The sequence below is a fragment of the Mobula birostris genome, chromosome 22 (genome assembly GCF_030028105.1).
Source record: "Mobula birostris isolate sMobBir1 chromosome 22, sMobBir1.hap1, whole genome shotgun sequence".
Taxonomy (NCBI): domain Eukaryota; kingdom Metazoa; phylum Chordata; class Chondrichthyes; order Myliobatiformes; family Myliobatidae; genus Mobula; species Mobula birostris.
The window spans coordinates 2,876,256-2,890,979 of record NC_092391.1 but is presented as its reverse complement, the minus strand read 5'-3'; positions in this window follow the sequence as shown (position 1 = coordinate 2,890,979).

Genomic DNA, 14,724 nt, shown 5'->3' with positions numbered 1-14,724 from the left:
GTGTGTGCGCATGAGTGTGAGTGTATGCATGTGTGAGTGAGCGTGAGTGTGACTTTGAGTGTGTGAGTGTGAGTTGGTGTACGAGTGTGTTCGCGGATGTGTGAGTGTGTGTGTGTTCGTGAGTGTGTTTTCATGAGTGTGTGATTGTGTGAGTATGTGTGAGTGAGTGTGTGTGTTTGTGTGTACGTGGGTGTGTAAGTGTGAGTCCTCTGAGTGAGTGTTTGTGTGTGAGTAGATGTGTGAGTGTGTGAGCGTGAGTGTGAATTGGTGTACGTGTGTGTGAGTGGATGTGTGAGTGTGAGTGTGTATGCATGCGTGTAACTTTATGTGTGTGAGTATGAGTTTGTGTATGTGTGTGAGTGCGAGTGTGTGTGTGAGTGTGAGTGGATGTGAGTATGTGAGTGGCTGTTGCTGTGTGTATGTCAGTGTGTGCATCTGTGTGTGTGAGTGTGTGTGTGTTTAGTGTGAGCTTGTGTTTGCATGTGGGTGTGCATATGTGTGTGTTTGGAGTGAGAGTGTGTGAGTGTGCATTTGTGTGTGTGCATGTGTATGTGTGTGTGAGTGTGCATTTGTGTGTGTGTGTGTGTGTGTGTGCGCGTTTGTATGTGTGTGTGAGTGTGCATTTGTATGTGTGTGCGTGTGTATGTGTGTGTGAGGCTAGGGTTACATCGGTGGGTTGCATGGAAGGGTCTGTTCCACGCTGTATCCTCAAAGAAATAAATAAGTAAAACATTATCTGGAGAGAACAAGACCTATTTCCTCAGAAGATATTGTGGATAGGATAGTCTGCAACTGAAAGCTATGGGGGACCAGCACAGATTGTAGTGAATGATGGGGCAGCCTGACGGGCCGAGTGGCCTACTAAAAGTTCAAAGTAAATTTATTATCAAAGTCCATACACTCATTGGCCACTTTATTAGGAACCTCAGTGGCCACTGAGTGTATGTTCGTGGTCTTCTGCTGCTGTAGCCCATCCACTTCAAGGTTCAACATGTTGTGCTTTCAGAGATGCTCTTCTGCACAACACTGTTGTAACGTGTGGTTATCTGAGTTACTGTTACATTCCTGCCAGCTTGAACCAGTCCAGCTGTTCTCCTCTGACCTCTCTCATGAACAAAGAGTTTTCACACACACTTTTCTGCCGCTTGCTGGATGCTTTTTTGCACCACTCCACTCTCTGTAAACTCTAGAGACTGTTGTGCATGAAAATCCCAGGAGATCAGCAGTTCCTCGGATACTCAAACCACTCCATCTGGCACCAACAATTATTCCACAGTCAAACTCACTTAGTTCACATTTCTTCTCCATTCTGATGTTTGGTCTGAACAACAACTGAACCTCTTGACCATGTCTGCATGCTTTTGTGCCTTGAAGCTATAAGACCATAAGACATAGGAGCGGAATTAGGCCATTGAGCCCATTGGCTCTGCTCCACCATTCAGTCATGGCTGATCCCGGATCCCACTCAATCCCATATGTCTGCCTTCTCACCATATCCCTAGATGCCCCGACGGATCAGGAAGCTATCAAGTTACACTTTGAATATACCCACGGACTTGGCTTCCACTGCAGTCTGTGACAGAGCATTCCACAGATTCACCACTCTCTGGCTAAAAAAACTCCCCCTTATCTCTGTTCTAAAAGGATGTGCCTCAATTTTGAGGCCGTGTCCTCTAGTTCTGCATAACCTCACTACAGGAAACATCTTCTTTACATGAACCTTATTTAGTCCTTTCTACATTCGATAGGTTTCAGTGGGATCTTCACGCGTTCTTCTAAATTCCAGTGAGTACAGGCCCAAAGCTGCCAAACATTCCTCATATGTTAACCCCTTCATTCCCGAATCATCCTTGTGAACCTCCTCTGGACTCTGTCCAATGACAACACATCTTTTCCGAGACATGGGGCCCAAAACTGTTGACAATAATCCAAATGTGGCTTGACTAGTGTTTTATAAAGGCTCAGCATTATCTCCTTGTTTTTATATTCTAGTCGCCTTGAAATAAATGCCAACATTACATTCGCCTTCTTTACCACAGACTCAGCCTGTAAATTAACCTTCTGGGAGTCCTAAGTCCCTTTGCACCTCTGATGTTTGAATTTTCTCCCCATTTGGATAATAGTCTACGCTATTGTTCCTTTTACCAAAATGCATTATCATTCATTTCCCAACACTGTATTCCATCCGCCACTTTTTTGCCCATTCTTCCAATTTGTCTAGGTCCTGCTGCAATCACATTGCTTCCTCAGCAGTACCTACCCCTCCACCTATCTTCATATCATCCACAAACTTTGAGTTGTTGACTGATGATTGGCTGATTGGAAATTTGCAATAGCGAGTGGGTGTACCTAATAAAGTGGCCACTGAGCGTTTATGTCACCATATAATACCCTAAGGTTAATTTTCTTGTGGGCATTCACAGAAGAACAAAGAAATACAACAGATACAATAAAAAACTATACAGAAGGACTAACTAACAACCTATGTGCAAAAAAAGACGTACTGCAAATACAAATATCAACTAATAATGCTACTAATAAATGAATAACACTGAGAATATAAGTTGTGGAGTCCTTGGAAGTGGGTCTGCTGCTCAGGGATCAGTTCAGTGTTGTGCTGAGTGAAGTTATCCACACCGGTTCAGGAGCCTGACGGTTGTAAGGTAATAGCTCCTCCGACTCTCTTGTGTTTCATTGAACTTCACCACGAGTGACTGCGTTCCAAAAATGATGGTCAGCAGAATAGCCCATTGAAATGCCTGCCTGATGTTAGACAGTTGAAGAGCTGGACACAGTTAACAGGAGACAGGAGGCAGAAAGAAAACAGTCTCCGGATGTCAGTAACACAGTGAGGGGATTCATGTGTCTCCTCCACCAGGAGCAGAACGATGCGAGATCTGAGGACCAGCGGTCCGCGACCAGCGTTCGGTTGTGCTGGGGGAACTGAACACACACACACACATGGGCTGTCAGGTGATGTGAGTCTGACACAGGACATTGCAGGCTCAAGGACGGCTTCCACCCCACTGTTATAAGACTCTCGAATGGACCTCCTGTACAATAAGATGGACTCTCGGCCTCACAATCTACCTCATTACAATCTTGCACTTTATCATTACCAGCACCACAGTTTCTCAGTGGCTGTTACACTTCAATCTGCAATCTGATTTACCTTGTGCTACCCCAGTGCACTGAGTAAGCAAGACCACCTCTTCACTGTACACGTGGCAATAAACTGATTCCAATGTTGATGTCAAAAACCAGTGAACTACACAGACAATGAACTCTGGAAGTAAATACAGGTAGAGGGATGTGAAGGATCTGTGAACATCATAAACTGATCCTTTTTCTCTTCGTTTGGACTGACGTAGAAGTTCATCTCACTGCTCCCTTATCAAAGATCAGGAGAATTACCTCAGGGTGGTGGGGCAATAGTCATAGTCATAGTCATACTTTATTGATCCCGGGGGAAATTGGTTATCCTTCGCACAACCTTGGTATCTCTGGCAATAGTAGATCAATACAAATATGTAACGATACAGGTACAACCGAGTTTCATAGAACATAGAACAGTCCAGAATCAGAATCAGGTTAACTGTCACCGGCATTTGTCATGAAATGTGTTGTTATGCGACAGCAGTACATTGCAATCTGTAATAATACAATCTGTGAAGTGACACCGCTCAACTAGCTGATATATCTCACTCCTGTACACCCTCTCGTCTCCATCTGAGATTCTGCAACGACACAGGAACAGACTCTTTAAGTTAGTAATCAAATGGCAGAATGGAGTCAGCCATGATCGAAGGGCAGAGCAGACCTGATGGGCTGAATGGCCTAATTCTGCTCCTAGGTCTTATGGTCTTAGGGAGAAGAGGATATGTTTTCTGACAGTCCCTCAGTTCTGCAGCTGTTGTTACTGTCTTTTATTCCATTTGAATAACTGGAATTAAAGCTGTGGTGGGAATTGAGTTCAGCTCTGTCCACAGCAACACTTGATAAACTAGTCATTCGGTGAGTGACCAGAAAACCGATTCATAGTTTGCTAAATAACTCATTGGCACATTCTGGGAAATAGGACTGGGGGGAGATGATGAGCTCACAGAATTAAGGTATGAGACTGCGGAATTTACACTGAAGCTCTGACAACCAGGCTGTGATCCCATGTGGTTGTATTTTAACTCATGGTGATGGAGTTTAAATTCCTTCTTTATAATGCACGATGAGAGGAATTTGTGATTTCATTGAGACTGTGGAGAACGGCGTTGTGCAATTCAGTCCATTTCCCTGTGTAATCGAAAACCTGTGGCTTCCATTCCAGTTATTGCATGGCTTCTTCCCACCAGCAGCGTGGGTTCCAAACTGCGACACAGTAACAAGAATCCTGTAGCACCTAGTACATGTACTTTATGGTTTATTTATTTAAAGATATCATGTGGAATGGGCCCTCCCAGCCCAGCAACCCACCTATTTAGCCCTAGTCTAGTCACTGGACAATTTATAATGACAACTAACCTACTAACCAGTACACCTTTGGACTGTGGGAAGAAACCAGAGCACCCAGAGAAAACCCTGCATTCACAGGGAGGGCGTGCAAACGTCTTATAGAGGACATTGGAATTGAACTTCAAACTTCGACCCCTGAGCTGCAATAGTGTCACGTTAACTGCTGTGCTACTGTGGCACCTCAGACTGCCAGCGTCACACATAACACATTACTGTCAGATCCGTGATGAGTTATTCCGAGCCCTTCTCATTACCACCATCAGAGAGGGGCACGGGGGTTTGAAGACCCACACTTAATGGTTCAGGAACAGCTTCTTCTCCTCCGCCATCAGATTTCTGAATGGACAGTGAACCCATGTACACAACGTCATTATTGCGTTTTTGCTCTATTGATGTTGTAACTTGCAGTGATTTTTTTTAATCTCTGGCACAGTACTTCAAAAACAAATTGTGCCAGAGAAGTCAGTGATATTAAACCTGATTCTAATTCCACAGTGTCTCCCAACTATCAGGCGACTTGGTCACCACACAAAATGCTGGAGGAACTGGACGGGTCAGGCAGTGTCCATGGAAATGAATAAATTGTCTACATTTCGGGTCAAGAGCGTTCTTCAGGTCGGGAAAGGAAGGAGGCAGAAGCCAGAATAAGAAGGTGGAGAGAGGGAGGAGGACAAGGTGGAGGAAGAAAGAATCTGATAGGAGAGGGGAGACAAATACTAGTGATATTAATCCTGATTCTGGTTCTGAGTGGACCATGGGAGAAAAGGGAAAGAGGAATTGTACCAGAAGGAGGTGACGGGTAGGTGAGGAGAAGAGAAGGGGTAAGAGGGGAACCAGCATGGAGAATGGAAAAAGAGAGAGGACGGGGGAGAAATGACTGGAAGCTCAAGAAATCGATATTTATGCCATCAGATTGGAGGCTACCCAGACAGAATATGAAGCCGTTGCCTCTCCACACCTGAATGTGGCCTCGTTGTAGTAGAGGTAAAGTGATGTAGAAGAAGGAATGTGATGGGAGAGGAGAGTGGGTCACAGGAGAAATGGAAGGAATGTGATGGGAGAGGAGAGTGGGTCACAGGAGAAAAGGGGGGAATGTGATGGGAGAGGAGAGTGGGTCACAGGAGAAAAGGGAGGAATGTGATGGGAGAGGAGAGTGGGCCGCGGGAGAAACGGAAGGAATGTGATGGGAGAGGAGAGTGGGTCACAGGAGAAACAGATGGAATGTGATGGGAGAGGAGAGTGGGCCACGGTAGAAAATGGAGGAATGTGGTGGGAGAGGAGAGTGGGCCACGGGAGAAAAGGGAGGAATGTGATGGGAGAGGAGAGTGGGTCACAGGAGAAAAGGGAGGAATGTGATGGGAGAGGAGAGTGGGCCGCGGGAGAAACAGAAGGAATGTGATGGGAGAGGAGAGTGGGCCGCGGGAGAAACGGAAGGAATGTGATGGGAGAGGAGAGTGGGCCGCGGGAGAAACGGGAGGGGGGCAGCACCAGAGGGAAGGGATGAGCAGCAGGTGATAGGTGATGGGCAGGTGAGAAAAGAACGGGTGAGAGAAGAACCAGAACGGGTAATGGAAAAAGAGAAAACTAGGAGGAGGGAGAGAAATTAACAGTGCTGATGAAGGAAGATACAACATGCCAACTGAAAAGACACCCAAGACTACACTGTTCTTGTTAATAAAGCAAGACTGAAGAGCTTTTATTGGCGAGGGGACAGTCAGGGAAAATGTCTGAATCTTCACAAGCTAAACATCAGCAAACGTGACAACATACCGAGTGTTTCAGGAATTTAAAAAGAACTGTACGTGTGTTTGCGGAAGTGCTGACAGTGAGAGAAAGCACATCGTCACAGGATGCCCACTGATAACGGATGGCAAACGCTCAGCTCCCACACAGAGGGAAAGAAGACTGCTGCACTTTGCTTAACCGGAATTGCTAGGAACAGGAGAGGACAACTGAGTCCTTTAAGAGTGTGATTCATGGTGACTGTTCATGGTTTAAAACCCCCACTGCTAGTGTGGATCCTTGTAGTAACAGGCTGACGCCTTGGGCAAAAATGGAAGCCACAGGGTTTGGATTACATGGGGAAATGGGCTGAATTGCACAACGTGGTTCTTCACAGTTTCCACATGAAATCACAAAGCTACGAATTCCCATCATCCCGGCCTGACCATCAGATCAGGATTGAAGATCCAAGATTGTTTAATGTCATTTCCAGTTCATTTGTTTGTTATGTGCTGTGTCGTGTGATGTAGACGATCATGATCTTTCCATGACCTTGACTGTTCTTGGCAAATATTTCTACAGAAATGGGTTGCCATTTCCAGTATGCAAGTATAAAGGAGAATGAAGTAATTGTTACTCGGCAGTGTAAATAATGCCGAACACAAGAAAATGAAAGGTGAAGAACGCAATAATAAAAATAAAAAACACAATAAATATAGATACATAAGATAGCTTACATGCTGTACAGATTGACTGAATGTCCATAAAGTGACGCTGGGCTGTACCCGAGGTGACTGACGGGAAATAGTAAAGCGGTGGGATGTGTTAGTGGGTGGAGGTGTTGATCAGCTTTACTGCTTGGGGAAAGTAAGTGTTTTTGGGTCTGGTGGTCCTGGAGTGGATGCTACCGAGCCTTCATCTGCACGTTCCTGCCAGTTCCCTATCAGCCTTAACGTCCCTACAGTGCAAGAAACTGCCTGTCCTGACCTGCTAAATATCGGCTGCTTGAATCTCCACAGTTCTCTGGGCATAGCGCTCAGCACCCTTCAGGAGAAGGAATTCCTGCAGACAAGATACTCCCATTAGCCCACACATAGCCCATCTAATCATGTACCTGTCCACATGCTGTCTAAATGTTGTTCACATACCTGCCTCGGCCACTTTCTCTGGAAACTAGTTCCATATACTGATTGCTCGCTGGGTGTAAAACTTGCCCCTCAAATTCCTATTAAATCTCTCCTCTCTTGGCTTAAACCTGTGCCCTCTGGTTCCTGGTTCCCCAACCCTGCGGAATTACTGTATATTTAATTAACCTATTTGTGAAAATACACACAAAATGCTGGTGGAATGCAGGAGGCCAGGCAGCATCTATACGAAGAAGTACAGTCAACGTTTCAGGTCAAGACCCTTCGTCAGGACTAACGGAAAAAAGAGATAGTATGAAATTTGAAAGTGGGAGGGGGAGACCCGAAATGATAGGAGAAGACAGGAGGGGGAGGGATGAAGCCAAGAGCTGGAAAGTTGATTGACAAAAGGGATACAAGGCTGGAGAAGGGGGAATATCATGGGACGGAAGGCCTTGGAAGAAAGAAAGGGGGAGGGGAGCACCAGGGGAAGATGGAGAACAGGCAAGGAGTTACTGACTCTCACAGCTATCTGGACTATTCCTCTTCTCACCCTGTCTCTTGCAAAAACGCCATCCCATTCTCGCAATTCCTCCGTCTCTACCGCATCTGCTCTCAGGATGAGGTTTTTCATTCTAGGACGAGGGAGATGTCTTCCTTTTTTAAGGAAAGGGGCTTCCCTTCCTCCACTATCAACTCTACTCTTAAACGCATCTCCCCCATTTCACGTACATCTGCTCTCACTCCATCCTCCCGCCACCCCGCTAGGAATAGGGTTCCCCTGGTCCTCACCTACCACCCCACCAGCCTCCGGGTCCAACATATTATTCTCCGTAACTTCCGCCACCTCCGATGGGATCCCACCACTAAGCACATCTTTCCCTCCCCCCCCCTCTGCTTTCAACAGAGATCACTCTCTACGCGACTCCCTTGACCATTCGTCCCCCCCATCCCTCCTGGCACTTATCCTTGTAAGCGGAACAAGTACTACACATGCCCTTACACTTCCTCCCTTACCACCATTCAGGGCCCCAAACAGTCCTTCCAGGTGAGGCAACACTTCACCTGTGAGTCGACTGGGGTGATATACTGCGTCCGGTGCTCCCGATATGGCCTTTTATATATTGGCGAGACCCGACGCAGACTGGGAGACCGCTTTGCTGAACACCTACGCTCTGTCCGCCAGAGAAAACAGGATCTCCCAGTGGCCACACATTTTAATTCCACATCCCATTCCCATTCTGACATGTCTATCCACGGCCTCCTCTACTGTAAAGATGAAGCCACACTCAGGTTGGAGGAACAACACCTTATATTCCGTCTGGGTAGCCTCCAACCTAATGGCATGAACATCGACTTCTCAAACTTCTGCTAATGCCCCACCTCCCCCTCGTACCCCATCCGTTATTTATTTTTATACACACATTCTTTCTCTCACTCTCCTTTTTCTCCCTCTGTCCCTCCGAATATACCCCTTGCCCATCCTCTGGGTTCCCCCCCCCCCTTGTCTTTCTTCCCGGACCTCCTGTCCCATGATCCTCTCGTATCCCCTTTTGCCAATCACCTGTCCAGCTCTTGGCTCCATCCCTCCCCCTCCTGTCTTCTCCTATCATTTTGGATCTCCCCCTCCCCCTCCCACTTTCAAATCCCTTACTAGCTCTTCCTTCAGTTAGTCCTGACGAAGGGTCTCAGCCTGAAACGTCGACTGTACCTCTTCCTAGAGATGGTGCCTGGCCTGCTGCATTCACCAGCAACTTTTATGTGTGTTGCTTGAAAAAAATTAGGGTTGGGTAAGGAGCACACACAAAGTGTGTTTGCATATTTGTGATAATATTTTGTTTTATGTGCTGTGTGTGATGTGTGTGTTGTGGGTGTACTGTGGTCCAGAGGAACATCGTTTTGTTTGGTTGTATATATGTATAGTCAGATCACAGACACAGATTGAATGCAACAAATCATTGCAATCCATTTTCCATTTGAGTTTGATTGTGTTCCATCACAACTTCCCCATTTCAGCCCAAAGACAGATTCAGATTCAGATTTATTTGTTTCTCACATATACATCGAAACATCCAGTGAAATTCATTGTTCGTGCTAACAACCAACACATCCCGAGGATGAGCTGGGGGGAGCCCACAAGTGTCACCACACACTCTGGTGCCAACATAGCATGTTTACAATGTTCAGCAGGACAACACAAACAACAACAATAACAGAACAAAACAAAAGCAGAACAAGCCACTGTTCTCTCTACGACCCACCCAGCCACTCACACACACAATCAGGCCTGCAACCCTCGGGCAGGCCACCTTCAGGCCTCCAAACTCCAACATCAGGGTCTGACGTTCCTAGTGGACCAGCAGACTTCAGGTCTCCGACTTCCAGATCCGCCAAACTCAGTCTCTGATCTCCAATACTGCACCGAGGAACTTGCCATGATAATATGAAGCCACATCTGCTCCAACCTTGCCCCTGATATTCTGTAGCTCAGATATAAAATCGCAGACCAGATCACAACACGGGAACACTCTGATATCTGATACTGGAACTCTATAATTCCAGAACATCGGAGTGGAGTTAGGCCTCGGCCCAATGAGCCTGCTGCACCTTTCTGTCATGGCTGATTCCGATCTCAGGCACGTAGTGCAGAGCAGAGAGCCTGAATCAGATTTATTATCGCTCTCCTACATGGCATGAAATGTGTTATCTTGTGGCAGCAGTACACTGCAAAGAGTAATAAAAATACTATAACTTACAAAATAAATAAATTGTGCAAAAATAAAAAATAAAAAATAGTTTTCATGGGTTCCTGTACCATTCATAAATCTGATGGGGAGGGGAGCCAATTAACTGGCCTGCGAGCATGTCATTGGAAAATGGTAGGAGATCAAAAACACAGGGAGAACATGCAGATATATCAATTGCAGTGACCGAGGTCAGAATTGAACCTGGGACTCTGGAAACATGAGCCAGCAGTGCTCACAGTTGTCACACCTTGCTGTGTTCTCTGTGACCACGTTGAATACGCACTGACTCTGCTAAACTCACCTCCCATCAGGAGAGCGGAGCACTCAGCGATCTACGAACCCCTGGACACCACTTCATAAATCAAAGTACTGAGTACAGGAGTTGGGATGTTATGTTGTAATTGTATGAGACGTTGATGAGGCCTAACTTGGAGTATTGTATATAGTCTTGATCACCTGCCCACAGGAGAAATGTAAATATGGTTGAAAGAGTGCAGAGGATGTTACCAAGACTTGGGGACCTGAGTTATAGGGAAAGGTTGAACAGGTTTGAAAGATTCTAAGGGGAGTAAGGGGCGACCGTGAATGACAAGGGAAATCAAGGATAGTATAAAAATAAAGGAGAGGAAGTATAACATAGCAAGGATGAGTGGGAAGCCAGAGGATTGGGAGACTTTTAAGGAGCAACAGAAGATAACTAAAAAGGCAATATGGGGGGAAAAGATGAGGTATGAAGGTAAACTAGCCAAGAATATAAAGGAGGATAGTAAAAGCTTCTTCAGGTATGTGAAGAGGAAAAAATTAGTTAAGACCAAAGTTGGGCCCTTGAAGACAGAAACAGGTGAAATTATTATGGGGAACAAGGAAATGGCAGACGAGCTGAACAGGTACTTTGGATCTGTCTTCACTAGGGAAGACACAAACAATCTCCCAGATGTAATAGTGGCCGGAGGACCTAGGGTAACAGAGGAACTGAAGGAAATTCACATCAGGCAGAAAATGGTGTTGGATAGACTGATGGGACTGAAGGTTGATAAATCCCCAGGGCCTGATGGTCTGCACCCCAGCGTACTTAAGGAGGTGGCTCTAGAAATCGTGGATGCATTGGTAATCATTTTCCAATGTTCTGTAGATTCAGGATCAGTTCCTGCAGATTGGAGGGTAGCTAATGTTATCCCACTTTTTAAGAAAGGAAGGAGAGAGAAAACCGGCAATTATAGACCAGTTAGTCTGACATCAGTGGTGGGGAGGATGCTAGAATCAATTATAAAAGATGAAATAGCAGCATATTTGGTTAGCAGTAACAGGATAGGTCTGAGTCAGGATGGATTTACGAAGGGGAAATCGTGCTTGACTAATCTTCTGGAATTTTTTGAGGATGTAACTATGAAAATGGACAAGGGAGAGCCAGTGGATGTAGTGTACCTGGACTTTCAGAAAACCTTTGATAAGGTCCCACATAGGAGATTAGTGGGCAAAATTAGAGCAAATAGTATTGGGGTTAGGGTACTGACATGGATAGAAAATTGGTTGGCAGACAGGAAACAAAGAGTAGGGATTAATTGGTCCCTTTCGGAATGCAGGTGGTGACCAGTGGGGTACCGCAGGGTTCAGTGATGGGACCGCAGCTGTTTACAATATACATTAATGATTTAGATGAAGGGGTTAAGAGTAACATTAGCAAATTTGCAGATGACACAAAGCTGGGTGGCAGTGTGAAATGTGAGGAGGATGTTATGAGAATGCAGGGTGACTTGGATAGGTTGGGTGAGTGGGCAGATGCATGGCAGATGCAGTTTAATGTGGGTAATTGTGAGGCTGGTGGCAAGAACAGGAAGGCAGATTACTATCTGAATGGTGTCAAGTTAGGAAAAGGGGAAGTACAACGAGATCTAGGTGTCCATGTACATCAGTCACTGAAAGCAAGCATGCAGGTACAGCAGGTAGTGAAGAAAGCTAATGGCATGTTGGCCTTCATAACAAGGGGAATTGAGTATAAGAGCAAAGAGGTCCTCCTGCAGCTGTACAGGGCCCTGGTGAGACCACACTTGGAGTATTGTGTGCAGTTTTGGTCTCCAAATTTGAGGAAGAACATTCTAGCTATTGAGGGAGTGCAGCGTAGGTTCACGAGGTTAATTCCCGGGATGGCAGGGCTGTCATATGTTGAAAGATTGGAGTGACTGTGCTTGTATACACTGGAATTTAGAAGGATGAGAGGGGATCTGATTGAAACATATAAGATTATTAAGGGATTGGACACGCTAGAGGCAGGAAACATGTTCCCGATGTTGGGGGAGTCCAGAACCAGAGGCCACAGTTTAAGAATAAGGGGTAGGCCATTTAGAACGGAGTTGAGGAAAAACTTTTTCACACAGAGGGTTGTGGTTCTGTGGAATGCTCTGCCTCAGAAGGCATTGGAGGCCAATTCTCTGGATTCTTTCAAGAAAGAGTTAGATAGAGCTGTTAAAGATAGTGGAGTCAAGGGATATGGGGAGAAGGCAGGAACAGGGTACTGATTGTGGATGATCAGGCATGATCACAGTGAATGGTGGTTCTGGCTCGAAGGGCCGAATGGCCTACCCCTGCACCTATTGTCTATTGTCTATTGGCTACTATTGTCTATTGCTGGGACTTTATTCCCGGGAGCTGGGGAGAGTGAGGGGAGATTTGGTAGAGGAATACAAAATTATGAGGGGAATAAATAGGGTAAATGCGAGCAGGCTTTTTCCACTGATATTGGTGTGACTACAACCAGAGGCCATGGGTTAAGGGTGAAAGGTGAACTATTTAAAGGGAATTTAGGGGTAACTTCTTCATTCAGAGAGTGGTGTGGGTGTGGAACGAGCTGCCAGCACATGTTGGTGGATGTGAGTTCAATTTCAACATTTAATAGAAATTTGGACAGGTAAGTGGATGGGAGGAGTATGGGATATGGTTCAGGTGCAGATGGGTGGGACGAGGCAGATTAATAGTTAGGCACAGACTAGAGGGGCTGAAGGGCCTGTTTATGTGCCATAGTGCTCTCTGACTTTGAGAGAGCATTCTGGTAAGATGGCGGCGTGTTAGGGTGCAATGGCCTCTCCGGGGTGAACCAAAGCAGTTTTTGTCTATTGTATGATCGCGGGGCAATCAGAACTTCAGGTACTGTAGACCTTCCCATCAGTGAGCTGCTGGTCCGCGGCGAGCTGGAGGAGGTGGGCTTAGTGCGGACCATGTCGCTGCCTGCTGCAGAAAGGTTTCAGAGACGTGGTCTGAAGGCGGTGGACAGTGCAGACGAACTGAGAGAGATTGTCTTGTATGTTGTTCTTGCAATTGCAAGATCCTGTTGGATGCTGGTAATGTAAACTTCGCTTCACTGGTTTATAGGCAATATTGATGACTAGGCCTCATGCATCGAGCTTGCCTGTTGCAGCAGTGGTGTGGGGGGGGTGACGTGGGGGGGTATGGTGTGGGGGGTGTGACGTGGGGGGGTATGGTGTGGTGGGTATGGTGTGCGGGGGTTGTGATGTGGGGGGTGTGACGGGGTGTGTGGTGTGCGGGGGGTGTGATGCTGGGGGGTGTGATGTGGGGGGATGACGTGGGGGTGTGTGGTGTGGGGGGGGTGACGTGGGGGGATGTGGTGTGGTGGGTATGGTGTGCGGGGGTTGTGATGTGGGGGGTGTGATGTGGGGGTGTGGTGTGGGTGGGTGTGGTGTGGGGGGTGTAGTGTGGGGTTGTGTGGCGCGATGGGTGTGGTGCAGCATCCATGCTGGATTGGAGACTGGTCCCCCCCCCCACCGGTGTTGCCGTCCGGTGTTCGATCGGTAGAAGGCAAGCTGGATGGCGTATATTTGTATGCAGACTGCCGAAAACTGCTCGTTCTTGCTGGCAAACTCATTCAATTTACAGGACATGTCACTTCGGAACTTGGGCTATATATGTTTCCTCTGTGACTGTATGTTTACTGCTATCTCATATGAGCTATACGTGCCTTGTGTGTGATTGTTGGTCATGTGCTCTCTTGCTCCTGGAGGAACGCCTTTTTGTTTGGCTGTAGTCTCGGGTATTGGCGTATGTTTGAATAACAATTCAACTTGAACTCAACACAGAACGTTGAATACCAGTTCACCACTTTGCTCTATTTATTTATTGTGACTTGCAGTGAATTTTATGCATAGCACTGAACTGCTGCCATAATACATCAAATTACACGTGATATGTCAGTGATAATTAACCTGATTCTGCTTGTGATTCAGGAAAAGTGGCATTAATTTACCCCAACAACGATGCTCATTTTGTTTATTTTAGACAGGTGTGTGAATTCATTTCACAAGAATAAATATTCACATTTTCCGGTGCAACTTCAAACATGGTCAAATAATGTTTTTCCATTGTTAATTATTCCTGATTCAATAAAGAATGAGGCAGCTTTTCTGACAGAGTGTAATGGGCTCTCTTTTCCACTTACGTCCTTATATCGAGGCTATCCAGCCAACACTCATTTCCTGTTCATTGGGAAATAACTGAGTCCCTGTTAGTGCCTTTCCTGTTTGTGGGAGAGGTGGATAAATTCAGGTCATTGTGCCCAAGAGTCGTATAAAGTTACAGTGAAATTAAAGTAGGTGAGAGTAATCATTCAAACCAGC